Here is a 20,421-nt window from a genome sequence, read left to right as displayed (position 1 = left end):
CCCCTAACATAGGCGAAAACACCCTCGCTTTATCAATTACATAACAACAATCAAAGCCCCATTAGGCACGTTTTGTTTGGGCAACACAATCGCACCTATTTATAAACACTTTTTTATTGCAGAAAACAGCACAAGAACAACACGACCGCTATAGTTGCAATTTAGGTGCCGGATTTTCCTAACGGCGAATCCAATTTACCATCAGTTTCCGGCTCAATACCTAGGTTACGAAACACCGTTCGTGACTGCAGAACATTTAAAGTTCTGCTGGCTAACAGCAATTCCTTTGCCTATATACATGAGAAGGCCACTCACCTCGAGCTGGATGTTCTAACGATCCGAACTAGGTACGTCTGATGAATGAAGGTTTACGATTTCAATTACACTAAATTCTACACTGCATTCATCCAATCCAGTGCCGAGAGTGCAACTGCATTCGGTCGGTGGTAGAATTCTTCATGGTCACATAAATCAACGTCTTCGTACTGTAGCAGAAGTAGTCACAACTGTAACCACAAGAATCACTTGACACAATCACTTCTATCTTCTCGAAAATCGGTTCGACGCGTTGCACTTTAAATTAGCTGAACAAATCTGGGGCGAAGCACTAATTACATTAAAATAATTCGGTTTTGCATCGATAGCGCAAAACAATTATGTAATTCGGTTCGCCAAATTTGGGCCTTCAAATCAGGCCTGATGTTGCAAGCCTCCGCCACAAGAATGGTTCGATAGATTCTTTCGTTTGAGCGCGCACTCTATAACAATGTAGCTCGATGGAGCAGCGTGGTAGATTGCTCTTTTTGTTTCGCTTTTGTGGGGGGAAACCAAATCGAAATTCGCGCTCGTCGGTCACAAACAAACAAAACACGATGTTACTCGAAGAAACGCTGTTTTACAACTACCTGTGTCCGTCGGGTTCGCAGTGCAGCTGAGCGGCGGAGAAAGAGCGCTCCATAATTATGCTTTTTGAGGGTTTTTCTTGGGCAGATTGTGGGCTGCCTGTGGCAGGGGTTCTGAATGGGTTTGCGGCTACAGCCCATTCCACCTTTATGGTACCTTATGCTTTGGCATAGCTGGGATTTTGATAATAATACAAAAGAAATATAAATTTGTCACAGTTAGCACGGTTCTCACAGATTTGCATGGCTTTGTAGTATTTTTTTGCGCTTTCCTCGGATACAAATTTGATTTTTAGTGTGGAAAATATCCAATTGAAATAAGATTATAGTCCAGTGCACAAAGAAATGATTTTCTATTGAGTTCTTTGAAGATTTTTATAGGATTTGCTAGCATAAAGCCCTTGATTTATAGAAAATTCCAGATACAACGTCAGCGAAACGTTATGAAAGAACTTTTTTTTATCTAAAAGCAAGGCTAGTAGCGACTAAAAAGTTTCTAAAAATCGTAATTTTAGAGGCATCATGCGTGAGCACATTAGAACAAAAAGGAATCAAGAAAAGATTGAACAGTAACAATAAATATAATCATTTTAATGAGCATGCTGCCAAGAGTGTCTTTTTCTGTGATAGTCTTACAAGTGTTTGGTTTTCCATAAGATTTTCAACGAATTCAGATGTTTGTTCGCAATTTCTAACAGATGTTTTCAGGAGTTCATTTCATGATTTTTTTACAGACTTCCTAAGGAATTTCTCTGAGAATTTCGTTCAAAACACCTTCATGTATTCAATCTGCAGTTTTTTTTTATTCAAGAGTAATCCCAGAATTACTCCAGAGATTCCACGAGGAATTCCTCCAAAGAATTTTTCAGAAGTTTCTCGGCAAAATCAAAAGATCTTTAGGAATTCATCCAATGATTCTTCCATCAAACTTCCTAGGATTACCTTCAAAACATCCTCATTCAAGATATTTTCTAGAATTCATTTTTTTTCAGGATAAATTGCTAAGCTAATTTTTGAAAAAAATAATAAATAATCCTGGAAGATATTCCTTGAAAACATAGGACGAAAAAAAATATAAAGCAATGACCTGATGAACATTCCAATTATTGCTTTAGTATTATTAGTATTATGTAGTATTAAATTAATTTTACGAAAATCCATGAAGATTTTACATAGGAAATCTTAAAAAAAAACCCTGGATGAATAGCGGAAGAATCCAAAAATGCTATCGACTAAGATTCTAGATCATTGGGGATTTTTTCGGCTTTGAAATTGCCAAAGTCTTGTTTCCAACTTTTAGGTGTTTATTGCTCTTTTTTCTAATCGACGGGGTTGGTGATCCAATGGCTACCACTTTTGCTTCATAAGCAGAAGATCATGAGTTCAATCCTAGGCCTCGTACTTTGTAATTGTATATTTCCTTTGCTTCTCAAGCGATTTGAGCGAGAGTGCAAAAAACTGCGAGATTTTTTTATGGTTCTTTCTCTCTCTTGTTGCGATGCTCACCTTTACTCACGATTCAAAAGAACTCTTGAGCATCTCGCCCGAACAAGACAGTCCTCGGGGAGTTGTGATGGCAATCTTTTTTGATGAAATTTTACTCTGATGCGTTTTGTGCTGCATCTTCCTCTCTCATTTTTCGTTGCCTCTCTGTTTAGCATTTTTTTGCTCCCTTGCAAAGAGGCAAAGGCAACACGCTGCTCTAGAGTATGTCATCGAACTCTAATGATGTTGAGGAGTATTATCAAGCCTGATTATAGCACGCCTTTCGTTACGTCTGATGCTTAGGCAATCTGCTAACCAAACAGCCAAGCCACTCTGACATAAATTGATCACCTCTAAACCTTCCCGCATAAACTGGCGTAGATGCAGGGGTATATCCGGTCTACTGTGGGAGCCAGTTATCAATTACTCCACCCTCTCTGTTGATTCTACCGACAGTACTCCTACATTATGTGGCAGGTACGATGAAACTCTATACCCGGATAATTCAAGAACATTTCCATATCGAAAAGATCCTGAACTGACCGGGAATCGAACCAGGATACGTACAGCATGGTTTTGCTGTCACGGTCGTTACCACATGACTAAGAAGACCGCCATAGCATCTGGTTCCCCATTGATCAAACTTCGTACTTTGTGACATAAGGTCATTTGACATTAGGCGTACATTGGACTGAAGAACGCGATTTGTTTTAAAGATTTTGTCCGTTTGGAATAACGGGATTCGAACACTTGCCTTCTGAGTGGTAATCTAGTGTGCTACCACTAGGTCATCTTCACTTCTTGAAGGAATGGTGATAAACTTGAATCAAGTAAAGTGCAGTTTGTCTGACAGGATTTGATGGCGATAATGCCATTTTCTGAACAACTAAAGCGCACCAAGTCCACCTGAGTTGTTCACACAGCATCAGATTAAATTAATTCGTTTTTTCATTACGGCTTCTGTGTGGATTGATAAACATATTATATAACAAGCTAATGCAAGTATTTATTGCATGTAAATGCCTTTACTTCATGTCTAAATGTGATTTTCAGATAAACAGTACTTAGTGCGGTGTGGCTGGATAAAATTTGAAAGAAAATATCCCAAGTAACAATTCCACAGCAACTTGGCTTTCGTGAGGATTTATTAATGTTTTATGACAGTTATGTGATTGCTATAATACTTAGAGGCGACATTTGCCGTTGCCAAAAGATGATATTTTGTAATTCGGCTCTTGGCTGTTTTCAAAACCTTTTAGAGCCAAAACATAAAGTCAAAATTTTGTAGCTACAAAACATGCTTTATTGCAGCATACAATACCTTATTTCAACTGCTTGCCGTGGCTGAACGACTCTTATTTGTTACGGCTATGATAAAAGACTCATATAATACAGCTTGTTGTCTTAAAAGCTGCTTTTAAGCTGCATGACTTCCACTTGGTTTCTGTTGACTTACCTTATTTATACCTTCCAAATCAGTGTTGGGACTCATAAGATGCGAAAACACTATTTGCATTGCAAATTCAATACTAACCACACCAATATAAAGTCACTAACATTGCGTTATTACCAAGGAAAACTTATTCCTAATGGTAAAATACAAAACTGATATGCGTTTTCATTTTTTTTGCGTATTTTCTTCAAAACAGCACTCCCGAACTGTCAAACTATGTTAAATGCTGCTTAGTTACCATAAAAAGCGAAAAAAAGCTGAATCATCTTTAATCAGCATTTATTAAGGCATTTTTACATCCACAAATGCCGAATCATAACAGTGTGCCCTTATTGAAGTATTTATGATATCAAAACAGCATTTGTCGATGGCAATCTATCAATTATGGTTCGGCCATATTAATTACACTCCGGTTGCCACAATTTCACTTTTTCAAATCATATTATCTCCATGAATTCGCTCATAAGACGTTATGGTGTGATGATATAACTGACTGAATATAATATAAAGCACATTTACTGCCCAACCAAACCAAGAAATTTTGAATTTTTATCTGGCGGTTTATTTTAGCAAAAGCTAAATAATTAGAAATATGTCACTTTCAGAGGGGGCACAGGGAAATTCACTTTTTTCTCATCACATTTCACAGTAAATCTCACTCGGCACTAAAGATTCGAGCACTATAAGCAAATAAATCACTTCAAAGAAAAAGCACTGAGAAATAAATTATCACAGACGTGTTTTCAATCTTATTTTGGTTTGTTTACGTTGGAATAAATTCGGCAAGATCGACGTTATGATAAAATCATTTTCAAGATGAAGCAACATTCATCCAGAAAAGGTGGCCTCAAAATAGCTACCATAAATGTTATTTTGCTTTATTCGTGTGACATAATTATACTCTTCATAGCCTCGTTCAGAGTGGGCCAACTAGTCACGTTCTAATCTACAAGAGGTTTTGGGGGATGCGATGAAGGCAATAGTGCCTTGACCATGGTTTTATCGGCGTTTATTTATAGCACCCTGGAAGTAATTCTTAAAACTAAAATTGTTACTTGGGATATCAACGCCACCGGAGCAATATTTAAATTTAATTAATCAATTGCTGCCCAATTTCACTGGCCTCTGTTTCTATGAGTTGCTTGGAACGGATAAATTGTAAGAATATAGAAGAAAGTTGAAAATATATAGCTTTTTATCTGAAAAATGAATTCCCTCTGATGACGTGTGTTGGTTTATGGTTCGCTATGGCTGAACAAAATTACAGTTTTACATGTCCATCCAAAGAAAATTTTTGATCTAAGATTACAAGGGACTGTTCAAATTACTTTATATTTTTATGGTAGAAAGGTTATGATTATTTGAGTCCTCTGGTGTAAAAAAGTCAATTATGGAAAAAATGGCACTTGGTGCGGTTTAGCAGAACCCCGACCGTATGGCCTCCACTTAAGTATGTATAAACCTGTTTTGAGTAAATACGATTTCTTAGCTGTTATATATGCATGTACTATTCATTTCCAATTCCGTTATAGCTGCCAACTTGGCCAAGAAGAAATATTATTTTTGAGTATAAAGTGCAAAAACTTGCTTTTAAGAAAAACGGTTTGAAGTTTTTCAGCAAATTTTCCAATCCAAACAAATTGTGTGGGAGCCAATCTTGTACGAATAATGATATCTTTCCAGTTTGACGAAAAGTTTACCTGAAAGTACTGTTTGAACAGTAGAATATTTTAGTACACCTACCTCAAAAGCGACTAAAGGCCCCTATAGTGCATACAATTTCACACAAAAAAAAACATGTTTCTATGTTTTTACAATGTTACAAATTCCAACTTCTGATACGACGTTTAACAAAAAAATTCAACTCAAAGTTTTACTTTTTTTTTCAGTAAGTGCCCAAGTTTGATTAAATATGTATTTAAATGTCTTTTCAATATTCAAAAGAGATTAGAAATCGATTGAAAATGATAACTTGGACCGACCGGGACTCGAACCCAGACACCTTCAGCATGGCTTTGCGTTGTAGCCGCGGATTCTAAACGCTCGGCTAAGGAAGGCCCCCTGTACAATTCCAAATTAAAAAAATCATTTTTCTATGTTTCTATAATGTTACAAATGCCATCTTCTTATACGACATTAAACAAATAAATTTAACTCATAGTTTTACAGGTTTTTCTTTTCAGTAAATACCCAAGTTCGATAGATATTCATTTTTAAATATTAAATATTTATTTGAAAATCTTTTCAATATTCAAAAGAGATTAAAAGTCGACTAAACATGAGTTACTCAATACACTTATACACAAAAGACAGTTCAAAGACACATGTATCTAATTTTGTAGTGCCAGAAAGACGTTCGATTTTGCCAGGTCGATCAATCTACAAAGCATTGATTCACCAGCTTTGAAAATAAACCGTAAACATATAGACATGTTTAGGAACCCCTGTGTGGTACGGAGATGGCATCAAAAGCGTACCTACAACATGCGTATTTGGAAAAGCATGCTTCGACGCAAAACCGAGAACGGCACAAAGCGGTATGTTGTATCATTTGAGATTCATGGTTTGCTGATTCGCTCTTTCTCTATCTCTCGCTCTCAGATTTTGGTACATCGATGCTCCCGTGCCCGTCCTAAGAAATGTGGAACAGGTGTGATGCGATTTTAAGACAACTAGCTAATGGCACATACCGATTGCGTAGAGACAATTTTCTTTTGATTCGTCTGAAATTAATTTTAAATGGTGCCATTTATCGTTCGGTCATGCAATGTGCTATATTCTATTCAAACGAACTAATTGTTTAAATTGGAGAATACTTAACCCTCTAATACCCAAATTTTTATTTTCGATTTAAGTATTATTTTTCGTTATCTAAAATCGTTCTAAACACGTTTTGGGCAATTATTTATTTTTATTCGCAAATTTTGAAAATTTGGTTTTTGATTTTTATAATTTTTATTTTTGAACATCCCTAGCTTTTTTTATTTTTTCTTGAAGCCTTTTCTAGTTGTTGATTTTTGGCAATAATAAAAATTTAAATTTTTACGGCACTTTTGAAAACATTAATTTTTTTATTTTTTTTTTCGGAGCGTATTTTATTTTCCGTGTAACTAACGGAAAAACAGGTTTGAAATTATATTAATACCACAAGGCTCTTCTTTTGTGATAGGTTGATCGTAGAAAAATATAAAAGGTACGATTTTTTATATTACACGTTAAATGAACCCCAGGCATTTATAGGTTATATAAGAATGCAATTTTTCAAACAATTTCTAAAAATACAAAAAAGTTCCAAAAGTAAAAAAAAAACTTTTCTAGTATGCCTGTTATGAGTCAAAGCATAAGCCAAAAATAAAAACATTTTGATTCCCGAGCTACGAAAAAATATACAAAATTCCAAAGTGTACCCCGTCTAAAGGCGGGGTTGGGTATTAGAGGGTTAACACGTGATGATATTGATCCATTCTACTGGAAGCAGTGTTTTATACCATAAAAAAAACCTAAATCGCTATGACTTTTTTGTTTGCTCTCTTTAATATTTTTGCACATATTTTTCACATGTTCACATTAAACTCTTCTATTTTCAAGATCTATATTGATTTTGATTACACAGTGTAACAAAAAATTACATTTTTGCGTGTCTCAAGAACCAAATTATGTGTCTGTAGTAGATTTGGGGTTGCTGAATCTGATGCCGTTCTCAGAAATGTTCCAGCACTTCACAGTTTTTAGCTACAGGTCGCCAAAGTTGTATAAAACACTGGTTTTTTTTATGCTATAATTTATCAAACTTTTTTGTAATATTATCCATCAAGCATGCATAATAGGACTAGAACTTTCATTTCAGATATAATTTGGTGGAAATTGAATGATTAAATATAGATTAAATCGATTTTTTTCAACGGGCTTGCTGTCTCTATACAAAATTCTTCGTTTCTCTTATATGGCAAAATACAATATTTTTCTAAACCATCAAAACATAACTTTTAAGCACCGAAAATATTACGAACTTATATGATAAGTGTTGTTTGATGCATGAAGTTTGAATTCTGTGGCAAATTAAGCAAATAAATTGCCATATAAGCTGGCAAACTTGCATGCAAGTTGGCTGATATAGTAAAATTTTGCATTTCCAACATGCAATATCTCAAGAACTAGACGTGTCATGATATTTTTGAAAACGGCAATGGATTCAGCAATCCTTAATTAAGTCAATAGCAATATTTTCATGCTTGAGACAAAAACATGTTCCGCAGTGTTATTGATCATTTTAATTTGAAAATAACAAAATTTTGTTTTATTTTTAAGTTTTTATACGACCAGAGTTGCATGGCACGAGAAACATAATTGATCATTACTCATACACGGTTGCAATCGGTCTTTTATCAATCGAATGTGTGTTCAGCTCATTGCTTCTTAGTTTCTCTTTTTTATTTATGTTCAGGTAACATTTATTTCTTTTTCAAATATTTTGCAATGCTAATGCTCCATTGATTGCGGCGACGTCATCAGTGTGTCTCGAATTCTTCCAGGATCCAAACAGATCCGTTGTGAGAGAATGACTCATTGCTCAGTAAGAACAATTATGAATGTATCAATCAGGTAACTGTTTCGCTGTGGGGTTCATTGTATAGAATCATTTACCTGAGTAAATTAGCATAAAATAGCAAGCAGCAGGATCATCAACCTTCCTCTTTACTCTGCCGAATGGGATTCTTCTCGGCTCAATTAAAGTGACCAATTGGATTTAGGTAATGTAGCATCGAAGCATAGGGTGCACAAGTATTATCGACTTTCAATCATCAAAATTTAAGACATCGTTTTATTCCTACATTTTTGTTTCTTGACAATTTGCATTAAGAGCAAGCTTTATAAGTGGCTAAGAAACACTAGAAGAAAATATTTTAAAAAAATGATGAGTTTGCTTGTATTTTGTTCCATGACTCTATAAAATTATTGACAAAAAATCACCTTTGAAAAATTTTAAAGTTAAAAAAATACTATTTTATATCTTCATGTCATAGGTCATCTCACGACTGTACAGGGAAATCCATTACTGTATAAACGCATGAAAGATTCCGCTTTTTTGAGAAATTTTTGAAAGAATTTTTGGAAGTATTTCTGGTGGAATCTATGGAGTATTGTTGAAGGAATTTTGAATGAAAGTCTTGGAGGAAATCATTGTGATGTTCATCGAAGAATTAACCAATGAACTCCTGAAGTAATTTTGGCAATTAAACCTGATCATGGTGGATAATAATTTAAGTTTAAATTATCTAATCAATATGGGTAGTATCGAACAGAACAATAAAAAAATTGAACTCTTATCATTGCTTCTGTTTGTTCAGAGATGACGGTACGAAAATTAAATAAAAACTGTCATAATAAATGTGAAATGATGTAAGTTGACCATTCAAGTTGAATGTAGTTTTACACAATATACAATATACATTCTCTTCAAATTCCTCCAACAAAACTTTCAGGCAATCTGTTGGAAATGTTTCAAGGATTTCTTCAAAAATCCATAGCAAAATCACACAATATTTTCTGCAAAAAAACATAAAACTATTCTTCCAGGCGATACTCTAAGGATTCCTTCTAATATTCCACAACTTGTTCATTATTATTTTCAATTTGATGTCGTCCTTGTATTCTTCAAAAAAAAAATCACCAGAGATTAATCCAAGTATTTTTCGGAGATTTTTTTTCTTTAAAGAGCACTAGCGATTCTTCTGGGGAATTCTCAAATAAATTTTTGAACAGATTTACTAGGCCATTTGCAATTCATACTTCAACTTATCGACGAATCTCAGACATTCCTTAAGTATCTTTCAGGTTCTAAAAATTACTCTATAAATTCATTCCCAAAGCTAATCCCGGGATTCCTGTAAAAATAACGTCCAGAAATCTATGTATTCCATTTTTTATTCAAAAGCTAATCCAGGAAAACCTCTATATCTTTAAGGGATTTATTTACAAATTACTTTACGAATCACTTCAAATTATATCATATTTCTAGAGTAACACATACAAAAAGATTTAAAGAACTAATAAAGAAATATGTTGGATAATTCCAGCTTAAATTGAATTCGGAAATACTAAATTCTTCTTCGAGAAGTTTCAGAATTTCCACGGTGAATTCTAGAAGTTTCCTCCGTGGATATTCTGAAACTTCTCGAGGAAAATTCTGACGATATATTTTGTATAAAAACTTAAGTGATTTTTAAAGGACTTACTACAAAATGTTCTTTTTTCTTCCTATTTAATAATGGACAGTTGACTGGCGTTCAAATGGATGAAATGATTACTGAAGGTATTTGTTTCTAAATGTTTTGCATGAGTTCCAAAGTTCTATGATACAATGACTTACAGATTGACGTAGAAACCATTTTGTCCCTACTTGTAGAAATTACAAACAAACTTTTTTGGAGGGACATGTTTTAGTCAATGTGATAGAACTGTGGAAGTTTAACGCGAAAGTATTTGTGTTTTTTTAAGAGCATTGCAAAAATGTGTTATGGTAAAATTCTTGGAGGAAATTTTTGCATTACTTTGAAAGTTTATTGAAGAATTCCTGATGAAGTTTTAGAAATCTAGCACCATACGTATAAGAATTCTACAACTTTTAAAATTTCAAGGGATTATCATTTTTCTTTAAATTCTTCGAAGTGTTGCTCTATGGAAAATGAAAAGATTTTTGTACAAAATGTAAGCAAGTACTATGCGAAGAAATGAGAAACAACAAAATGTTGAAGCAGGTTGAAACAACAGATTATTTATAGGTGAATGGTTACAAGATAATTGAAACCTCTCTAATGATTTAAAAAAATGCAAACTTCTCAAGAAGTACCATCTTTAGAAGTTATCCTTAGAATCTAGAAGAACTTCTTCCTTGGCTTTTGGATTCCTAAGAGTTCTGTCAGAGAGCCTTGAAGAATTCCGCCTTGAATGCACAAGATTTCAATCCCAGGATATGGATTCTGCCAATAATTAATAAAAATATTTTTAAAGAAATATTTTAAGGAAGATCCTTACAAATTTCTTCATTGTAAATCCGTTCCCCCTTCCCAGTTTTTTTGTTTAATGTTTGTCCGTAGGTTTTTACCCACTATGCTTATTTTAGAAGCAAAAGAATTTCTGTTTTTTTCATCAGTTTTTCCTCCTTTAACTTATTTGTATAATCCGGAGATTTGAAGCAGTATTTTCAAGATTCAGACATTCTGACTCAATTTGTGATGTTTTTGAAAACATTTCTGAAGGAGTTTTGGTGAACTATGCGAAATTTTTTTTTTTGAAAAACTATTTGAAAGAATTTACAGATAAATTTCTAGTAGAACTTACAGCGAAATATATCAGTATAAGATTTGACAGCATCAATGATGTTTTGGAGAAATTACGAGGGAGTATTATGAACTTTTAAAAGGGTAAGAATTTTTCAAGTTGAATCCGGGGACATATTTTGGAATTGTGATTTTTTTGGATATAAAGTGGCTACAACGTAGAATTCACGTTGAATGTATAAACAAACCTTACAATACTTGTTCGTAATCATGCTGAAATTTAATTGACTTCGTTATTATCAAAATAATCATTAAACTACCCCATTTGAGCAACGTTAAATAGAACTCTAGTACTGCATTTGTAACTCACCACAAATTAAGGAGAGTAGGGAGAATCCGATCGGTGCCGTGCCGATCGAGCTTGCGCGATAGTGTTAGGTAGGCCCTGATCATTTGGGGTTCTCTAAGAGAAGATTACTAGAGCAGTCTTAGTCTTGCTTCGATACTGATCGAATAAACATCAAAAGTAAAAATCGCCTCCGGTGTATTTTCTCGTTTTAGCGCGAAAGGAAGAACCATAGAAGTCCTTCGAACTATAACACTGCGGAACACGTTTTTGTCTCAAGCACCAAAATACCGCTATACGCTGAATTAAGGGGTGCTGAATCCATTGTCGTTTTCAAAAATATCATAGAACGTCTAGTTTTTGAGATATTGGTTGTTGAAAATGCAAAAATTTACTATTTTAGCCAACTTGCATGCAAGTTTGCCAGCTTGTAAGGCAATTTATTTGCATAGTTTGTCACAGAATTCAAACTTTATGCGTATAACAATACTTATCAACAAAGTTTATACTTATTTTGATGCGGAAAAGTGTTTTTTTGGTGGTTTGAAAAAGTGTTGTACTTTCTCATATTAGAGAAACGAAAAATTTTGTATGGAGACCGCAAGCATGTTGAAAAAATCAGTTTATTCTAAATTTAAACGAGCAATTTCAACCAAATTATATCTAAAATGAAAGTTGAAGTACTATTATGCATGCTTGGTGGATTAGATTACAAAAAAGTTCGATAAATCATACTTTAAATTTTATGTTAACATCAATAAAACCAGTATTTTATGCAACTTTGGCGACCCGTAGCTAAAAATTGTGACGTGCAGGAACATTTTTGAGAATGGCATCAGATTCAGCAACCCCAAATCTACTAGAGACACATAATTTGATCCTTGAGACACGCAAACACGTCATTTTTGTTACGCTGTGTAATCGGTTTGCCGTAGTATTATTCGCCTTGTTCTCGGCCGTACCGTTCGAATCGTCGTGTTGCTGCTGTTTGCTCTTGGTGTTCTGCTGCTGTTGTTGGCCATCACAATTCTTGGCCGTGATCTCCGTCGTCGTTCTCCAGGTTTGCCAACAATACTATATGACTATCTTCCAAGCGATTGAATGCAAAATTTCTGAAGCCACCTTTCGATATTTTTTGAAGATAAGAGTCATGTAAATTGATTCAAAATATTTTTCTTCACATTAGAGTCATGTATTTTTTTTTTTTGTTTATTACCTTCCACAATACTGGGGGGCGTACGCCAATGAATTTATTTACAAACTAGTTGTGGAATATGGTGTAAGAATTCCAGTAGAAATCTTTCATAGAAAAAAAAAACTGAAGAAATCGGTGAGAGAATTATATTCTCTAAAAGAAATCCTGGCATAGATCCTGAGAAAAACGTGAAAGAAATGCTTGTGGATATTACTGATAGCGATGGAGTTCTCAAAGATTTTCTGGAAACAATAGTGGAGAATTTCGTCTAAAAGTCCATTCAAAAATCACGATAAGAACTCTGAAGTAAGTTTTAGATGAATTTTTAAAAGGATTTATGAAAAATATCTCAAGAGAAGAATTTCTGAAGCTTTATCTCGAGGAATATAAGGAAAAATTCTAGAAGATCCTATGAATGGGGCGCGTAAGGGTCTTCGAAGGTTTCATAGGAGCCTTTAGTATTTTGCGACAATATTTACTAAAAAATGGACGTAATGAAGATTTACTTCACAAAATAAATAAAAACGATCAACTAAAACCTAAAATATTGACTTCATTTCGATAGAATCCTTACAATTTATTTTTTGATGTGCTGAATCATATCCAGGTTTTACTATTTCTTGAATATGTATATTAATAAACGTCAAACAAACATATTTATTGCTCTCTGCATAATTAATTCCATATGGCACTGAGTGATAAAAAAAGCTGCAGCTTCGAAAACATTACTATGTTTTATACGAGATTAACTCTGTCTAAACAAAGTAAAAATGTTTAGCTTAGTTGATTTGAGAAACTGAATGTTATATCATTATCGATTTGTATACTGATAATTGAGATTCTCTAAGAAATTGCGCGAACTTTAATCAACTTGAATTCATGTTTTGCGAGGGTGTCTGATCGCGATAGTGATCCAGTTTCCAAAGGTCAAAGTTTCATTATCTCTGTTATGCTGTTCTTTGAGCATTCATACAAAGCCATGCCATTCCAGAGTAACTCTCTTCTTTGCTCTCCTTCCCACGATACCGCGTGGTTGACCTTCATGTAGTGACAACTTCAGCCAATATTCTCATCTCTACTGTTAACATGCTGTATCTACAAACTGTATAGCAATCATCAATATGATACAAAAGAAAACCCAGTCAGACTCAAGACTTCAAAGCGGAAGAGAGCAACATAAAACAGAACCAAGAATAAGAAAAGAGAGAGCCACCCGAGAGAAATCTTGAGCGAGAGATAACTTTCAATCCATCAAGCATAAATTCTCAGTAAATTCCCTCCATTCTGTCTGGCGAGTGTTTCATGACTCTAGCACGTTTTCGTAACATAATCTAGAACGACGACGAAAGGGTTGAATGAAAGCATGGTGCAAAACCATAACAAACTTCACGTGAAATATTTTTTCGCAAACACATGGAAGCTCAGACCGACATACAGTATCGGACAATACATTTGCAACTTTTCCATTTTCCATACAAAATGGTCAACTTTGCAGTGAAAACAACTTTTCGTATTTTTCATATAATTTCGTACATTTAACACCAGTTTCATAGAACATGCAAAATGTTTGTACTTGACACAATCTCGAGATCCACTTATCAAATATTCGTAAAATACAATCAGAAATATTTTGAATTTTAACATTCTTATAAGTTTCATTGTTGTTCCCTTTGAAGAGTTCAAAGGTAATAACGCTTTGACTATAGCGATTTTTTTTATTATTTTAATAATTAATATACATTAGCAAAAACAAAAAAAGAAGTAAGGTACCCCGGGGCAAGTGGGACATAAAAAAACGATAGTTCAAACAAATTGTTCAATAAAATTTTCAAATGTGAATATTTCTCAAATCCAACAACACCATCACATTTTGGTAACATATTTGTTGATGTATACATGAATTTGATCGAATAATTTCGAAATTGTGAAAAATTTAGAAGAAAGTTCTAGAATGAGCCATTAGACGCAGTTACCTCGCTAAACGGGGCAAGTGGGACACATCCAGTTTCATGCGACAATCCACATCAGTAAGTCAACCATTACAATAAAAGGATTGATAAATCATAGATTTATAATTTTGAGTACATTTTTTAGGTACATAAGGGATCAATCATAAAATACGTAACGCTTTTGGAAGAAATCGTGTGTTTAATAGTATGTCACGTCACACTTAATATTAACTGAAAATTCCTCATTTAAAATGTAAAAAGAAATAAAACTTGTTCAAAATATATCATTTATAAGTTATTAATTAAATTAGCCCATGAACTTTCAATAATTTACGAAATTGTAATATGTTCTGTTATTATTTATATGCATGGCAGAAAACCACTTAATGGGATGGAGTTGCTTTCCGTAACTACTACATTTGGTAGAAATAACAAATAAAGTTCAATTAAAACAAAAAAGTAATCGTTCTCATGATGCATTTCAAATTTCATCCCAGTCTTTGTTCAATTTTGAATTCGTATTTCAAAAATTAATAAAACAAAAAAATATAGAAGAATTACACATTTCTTTTCTATCTTATGCAATTACGTAATTTGAGATTGATCTTTTTTGACAAAAATCCATTGTTTGAATGTTTGCATGCTACTCTATGAGAAAATGTTTGAAACATGAAGGAAAACTTTTGATTATGGTGCTTGTTGTGATAAGTCCCACTTACCCCAGCTATGAACATATTTTAGGGTAAGTTAGACCATCAAACATTTCATATGAAATGAAAACAAAACACCGGTTATTCGTTAGCATCTTGTAATAATACCTAAAATTGTAGCTTACTGATGAATATTCGATTTATAACACCTTTATTTTTTGCGAGCCAATGCCAGACGTGAAACGTGTCACTATTCATCATGCAAGTTGAAAATGGCGCTAAATTGACAATTGTTACATGAATCACATGGTAATAAAAATAACAGTATTTTTTGTACTTAATACATACCTTGTAATTGTATCTTCATCTTTCTAGACGAATAACCCCATGAAAAACTTTTCCTAAGTTAGCTATGACGGAACGTCCCACTTACCCCGGATTCTCACTTGCCCCGCGGTACCTTAGCTAGATAGTATTTTCAGCAACTACAGGCCTACATTTAGACGAATTGAACAAGTATAAACATACAGGGGATAGGCAAAATGATTGAGATAGGCAAAATTTTGCCCAAATTCAAATGCTTATAACTTTATGAAAAATGGATGAAATTGGATGCATCTGGAAGCAGTCGACGGCAAATTTGGTCCAGTTTTAGGAACTTCCTTGGCCATGCATATTGGCCACTGGACACCGGAGATGTTCCGGATTTTCTGAGGTCATGTCCAAATGTCATTTTTTCTGTCGCTTGTATTTTTGTGTGGTGTAAAGTTAGATAGATGTTTGCAATTTTCCTAGAAACTAGAACTAATAGGAAGTTGAATGCCACCGGACGCATTAAGATTGGTTGGAAATCTTCAGAAATATGACCATTTCCGTAAAACTGGTTCCGGAAAGCATGGTCAGTCATGTTTGTATTTCCAATCATGTAAATATTATCCGGAGCTATATCCAAGTGGACACCAACCTTAAAAATGATGTTTCCTGCAGCGTATTCAGAACCATTAGATGCACAGACCACTCTATAGAACGTTCTAGGTGCCCTGGGGGAAGTGGTCAATTAGGAACATATCCGGAACCATATCAATATGGGCATCAAACTTCATGATTTTCAAAGGTTATGCTTTCCGAAGCATTTCCAGCGTCACCGGCTGCCATAACCACTTTATAGTAGGTTCCAGGTGCCCCGGGGGATGTGGCCAATTCGGAACATGTTTAGAATCACATTCTACCATAAACAGTAAGATCCACATGTGACTTGGAAAATGGCGAGCATTTTCAGAACCATAAGATATAATAATCACTCTATAGTATATTCCAGGGGCTCCTAGAGATGTGGCCAACTCGAAACATGACCTCATCCCCCATTGCCCATGGAACCTACTATACAGTGGTCATATAAATAAGTTGCGCTGTAAATACTTCTATTAGCATCACCTTCAAAAATCTTGATGTTTTTACCCATATTGATGTGTTTTCGGGCATGTTTTGAATTGGCCACATCCCCGGGGCACCTGGAATCTACTATAAAGTGGTCATGGCAGCCGGTGGTGCTGGAAATGCTTCGGAAAGCATAACCTTTGAAAATCATGAAGTTTTATGCCCATATTGATATGGTTCCAGATATGTTCCTAATTGACTACTTCCCCCAGGGCACCTGGAACCTTCTATAGAGTGGTCTGTGCATCTAATGGTTCTGAATACGCTGCAGGAAACATCATTTTTAAGGTTGATGTCCACTTGGATATAGCTCCGGATAATATTTACATGATTGGAAATACAAACATGACTGACCATGCTTTCCGGAACCAGTTTTACGGAAATGGTCATATTTCTGAAGATTTCCAACCAATCTTAATGCGTCCGGTGGCATTCAACTTCCTATTAGTTCTAGTTTCTAGGAAAATTGCAAACATCTATCTAACTTTACACCACACAAAAATACAAGCGACAGAAAAAATGACATTTGGACATGACCTCAGAAAATCCGGAACATCTCCGGTGTCCAGTGGCCAATATGCATGGCCAAGGAAGTTCCTAAAACTGGACCAAATTTGCCGTCGACTGCTTCCAGATGCATCCAATTTCATCCATTTTTCATAAAGTTATAAGCATTTGAATTTGGGCAAAATTTTGCCTATCTCAATCATTTTGCCTATCCCGTGTACTTTTTGTTTGGGTCTCTTATGTTTCAATAGAAATAGTTTATGGTTTTTTGTAAAAAAAAAAACACTTTAGTCAAATTTTTATTACTATTCATCACATAAACGTGTTTAGAAAAATAAACGTTGAAATTCAAATTATGTCCATACTGCTGTGAAAATTTCATTCAAATTGGTCTATAAATAACTGAGATCTAGCCCCCCAATTTGACCATTTTGTATGAAAAATATAAAGTGTTTCAAACGTATTGTCCATCACTGTAGATTAAGGCTTCATTCAATACATGCTACAATAAAGAAAAACTAATGTTAGTGTTCGTGATCCCTTTTTCGGCTATGGATGTGATTGCCTGTTCCATTAATTTATGCGCATCAAAACCCCGAATCGAAACGGATCTCGAATTAGCTATTCCACGTGGTGGTGGTCTATGAACCGCGGATCAATAAATGTGATTCATCATAGGTACCACCAGCATGGGGGCCGGCTTTTCGTGTTTTTTTTCTTTTTGGAACGCGGCAATGAGGTGTGGAAATAATTATTTATTGACGAGTCCTCTCCGGTGACATTGGAAGACCCGTACGAAGCAAGTGAAACAAAAAAAAAAGAGATCATGGCGGTGCTGATGATGATGGATTTTTTCCACGGTTGAGGTGTGTACCTACTACGAACTTGGCTTTGGGGAATTAGACCGAACTGGGTAACGACAGGGGCGGGATTTTTGGGGGGAAACCATACAAGTGTCAAGCTAAGTGTCAAGCAGTGAGTTGCCGGGTACCAACAGTTTTTTGAGCCTTACAAAGTGTTACAACGAGGTGGAATTTGCTGGAACTCTGAAGCTAAAGGCTAATGAGAGTGCACTGGAATCAAGGTTAAAGGCTTTCCCAAATAAACGCGATTCGGTCACTGTGTCTTTGCATGCACAGTTTAAGGTGAAGATGCATCGAAGCCAAACCTCAAATTTTCAAGAGCACAAATCTAGAGAACCTGACAACCGTTCGTGCTGAAAATCTAATCGATTGGTCACCACCAGTGAGTGACCAGTGAGTAGCATTTTCAGCACAAACGGTTGTCTGGTTCTCTAGATTGGTGCTCTTGAAAATTCGAAGTTTGGCTTCGATGCATCTTCACGTTAATGAGCGTTTCTATACTACAGCGTAGCGATTTAAATTTCATAGTTGTATTTTTCCTGTGCATAATGATTGAAGCACAGTGACCAGTAATTACCGTTGCTGTAAACAAAACAGTTAAAGAGCTGCTTTTGTGTAGTGTACATTTTCCAAAACCACAGTTTGAGTCACTATCATATTAGCCAGAGAGAATTGAATTCTGATTAAAAATTGTGCATTAGATTATTAGATTAGATTAACAGAAATAATCAACAACCAACGAGAAGAAGTGTGATTTTAAGAGAAACCTTGACGCTAGTATATACAGAAAAAGATAGAACTTATGATTAAAAAATGCCTTCATTATGCTTTTACTAAATCTAAAATAGTATTTTCATCTAATATTTCCTTCCTTAGCCGATTGGTTAAAGTCCGCAACTACAAAACAAAGCCATGCTGAAGATGTCTGGGTTCGACTTCCGGTTGGTCCGAGATCTTTTCAAAATGGAAATTTCCTTGACTTCCCTGGGCATCGTACTTGCCACACGATATACGAATGCAAAAAAGGGCAGCTTAGAATTCTCCATTCCAATTTTTTACTTCTATTCTTTTTATTCCGTTTACTTATCTTCTTATATTTCAACATAATACATTGCATCATATTCCCTTACCATTGCTCGTACCATTCCTTTAGTTTCATCTCCTAAGTTAATATTAAATTTCATAAAAAAAGCTATTTACTTTTGTTTTTTTCTTTTCTATTTTTTTCTATTCATTTATTTTTTATTTTTATTCATTTCCTGTTCAGCTGATTCGTTTCCTTGCCTTGGAGCAATTTCGGTTTTATTAAGATTTTGTAGTTCTATTGCTGCTAGCCTTCGAGGTTCAAATATTGTCAGCTAGTGCTTCAAATGCAATTGTCCACATCATCATCGACCTAGCAAAGTAAATTTATCTTGAAATGTATTGCCGTTGATTGAATTGTTCTCATCAAATATAAAGTTACATTTTTTAAGTATAAAAATATAGATCTGATTAACGACAAAATAATACAAATAGCACAAAAAACGCAAATCTTGCAAAGAATTCCTAAACGAATAAACAAATTAGGTACTTGCGATTCTTCTTAAGTACCGTAATCCGTGGTAAAAATGATCAGCGGGATAACATTGATCAAAACGACTTACCCTTAGTGTTAGCGTTTGCGTAATTACGGTATACTTCGTAGATTGGATACTAGCAACATTTATGTTTCTTTTTGATAATCTTATTCAAACTGCTTTCAAGAACAAGAATGGGGAATATTCCTTGATCTAATCTTAAACAAGAAGACCAAAACCATAAATATCGCTATTCCTGGCCACGCCCATCTTTACCGTAACTTGGGATAGGAGAGGGAAATGTTGATGTAGCACTTACTTAACCCTTCTACCGGCATCATTTTTCACCGCTAAAAATATATTTAATACGCGATAACTTTTTTGTTTCTCGACATTTTTGCACCATTTTCACAAGCCCTCAAAAAACTCTTCTAGTTAAAGAATGTGTGTCGATATTGATAATTGGTCATCTGGATACGGAGATATTCCAAAATTCCTTGAGGGAAAAATAAAATATGTCGACACCTCTGGTGACGAACCATTCATACACTTTACTAAAGATCGAGAATACCTAAGCATTTCCATCATAAACGCATGGAAAAGTTTCTGTTGGTAGGGTGGCTTCAAGAGAAATATCATTTAGATTTAATTAGATAAGTTCTAGAATATAGAATCAGTGTGTAATGGAAACGTCTACACTTCTTCTGTCGAATCATTCGAAGTTCCATTTCGTAATTTCAAAACAAGAGCAATAATATGTGTGTTTGCAAAATAAGAATTAGAGTATGCCGACAC

The 20,421-nt window shown here is 34.7% G+C and overlaps 1 protein-coding gene across 3 annotated transcripts in view; it reads right to left on the bottom strand.

Annotated features, from left to right (window-relative positions):
• LOC5564482 overlaps positions 1-20,421 on the bottom strand; it is a 118,859-nt gene that overhangs the window by 82,895 nt on the left and 15,543 nt on the right. Inside the window, exon 1 of one of the 3 annotated variants that reach the window (XM_021846245.1) lies at positions 316-910. The exons of 1 other annotated variant lie outside the window; for it this stretch is intronic. The gene's annotated coding sequence lies outside the window, so the exon portion shown is untranslated. Of the gene's footprint in view, positions 1-315; positions 911-20,421 lie in introns of those variants that run through there. One more of the 3 variants, XM_021846241.1, reaches the window with a different exon arrangement.

Source organism: Aedes aegypti, chromosome 2 (assembly GCF_002204515.2).
Source record: "Aedes aegypti strain LVP_AGWG chromosome 2, AaegL5.0 Primary Assembly, whole genome shotgun sequence".
Classification (NCBI taxonomy): domain Eukaryota; kingdom Metazoa; phylum Arthropoda; class Insecta; order Diptera; family Culicidae; genus Aedes; species Aedes aegypti.
This window is presented reverse-complemented; position numbering and strand designations above follow the sequence as displayed.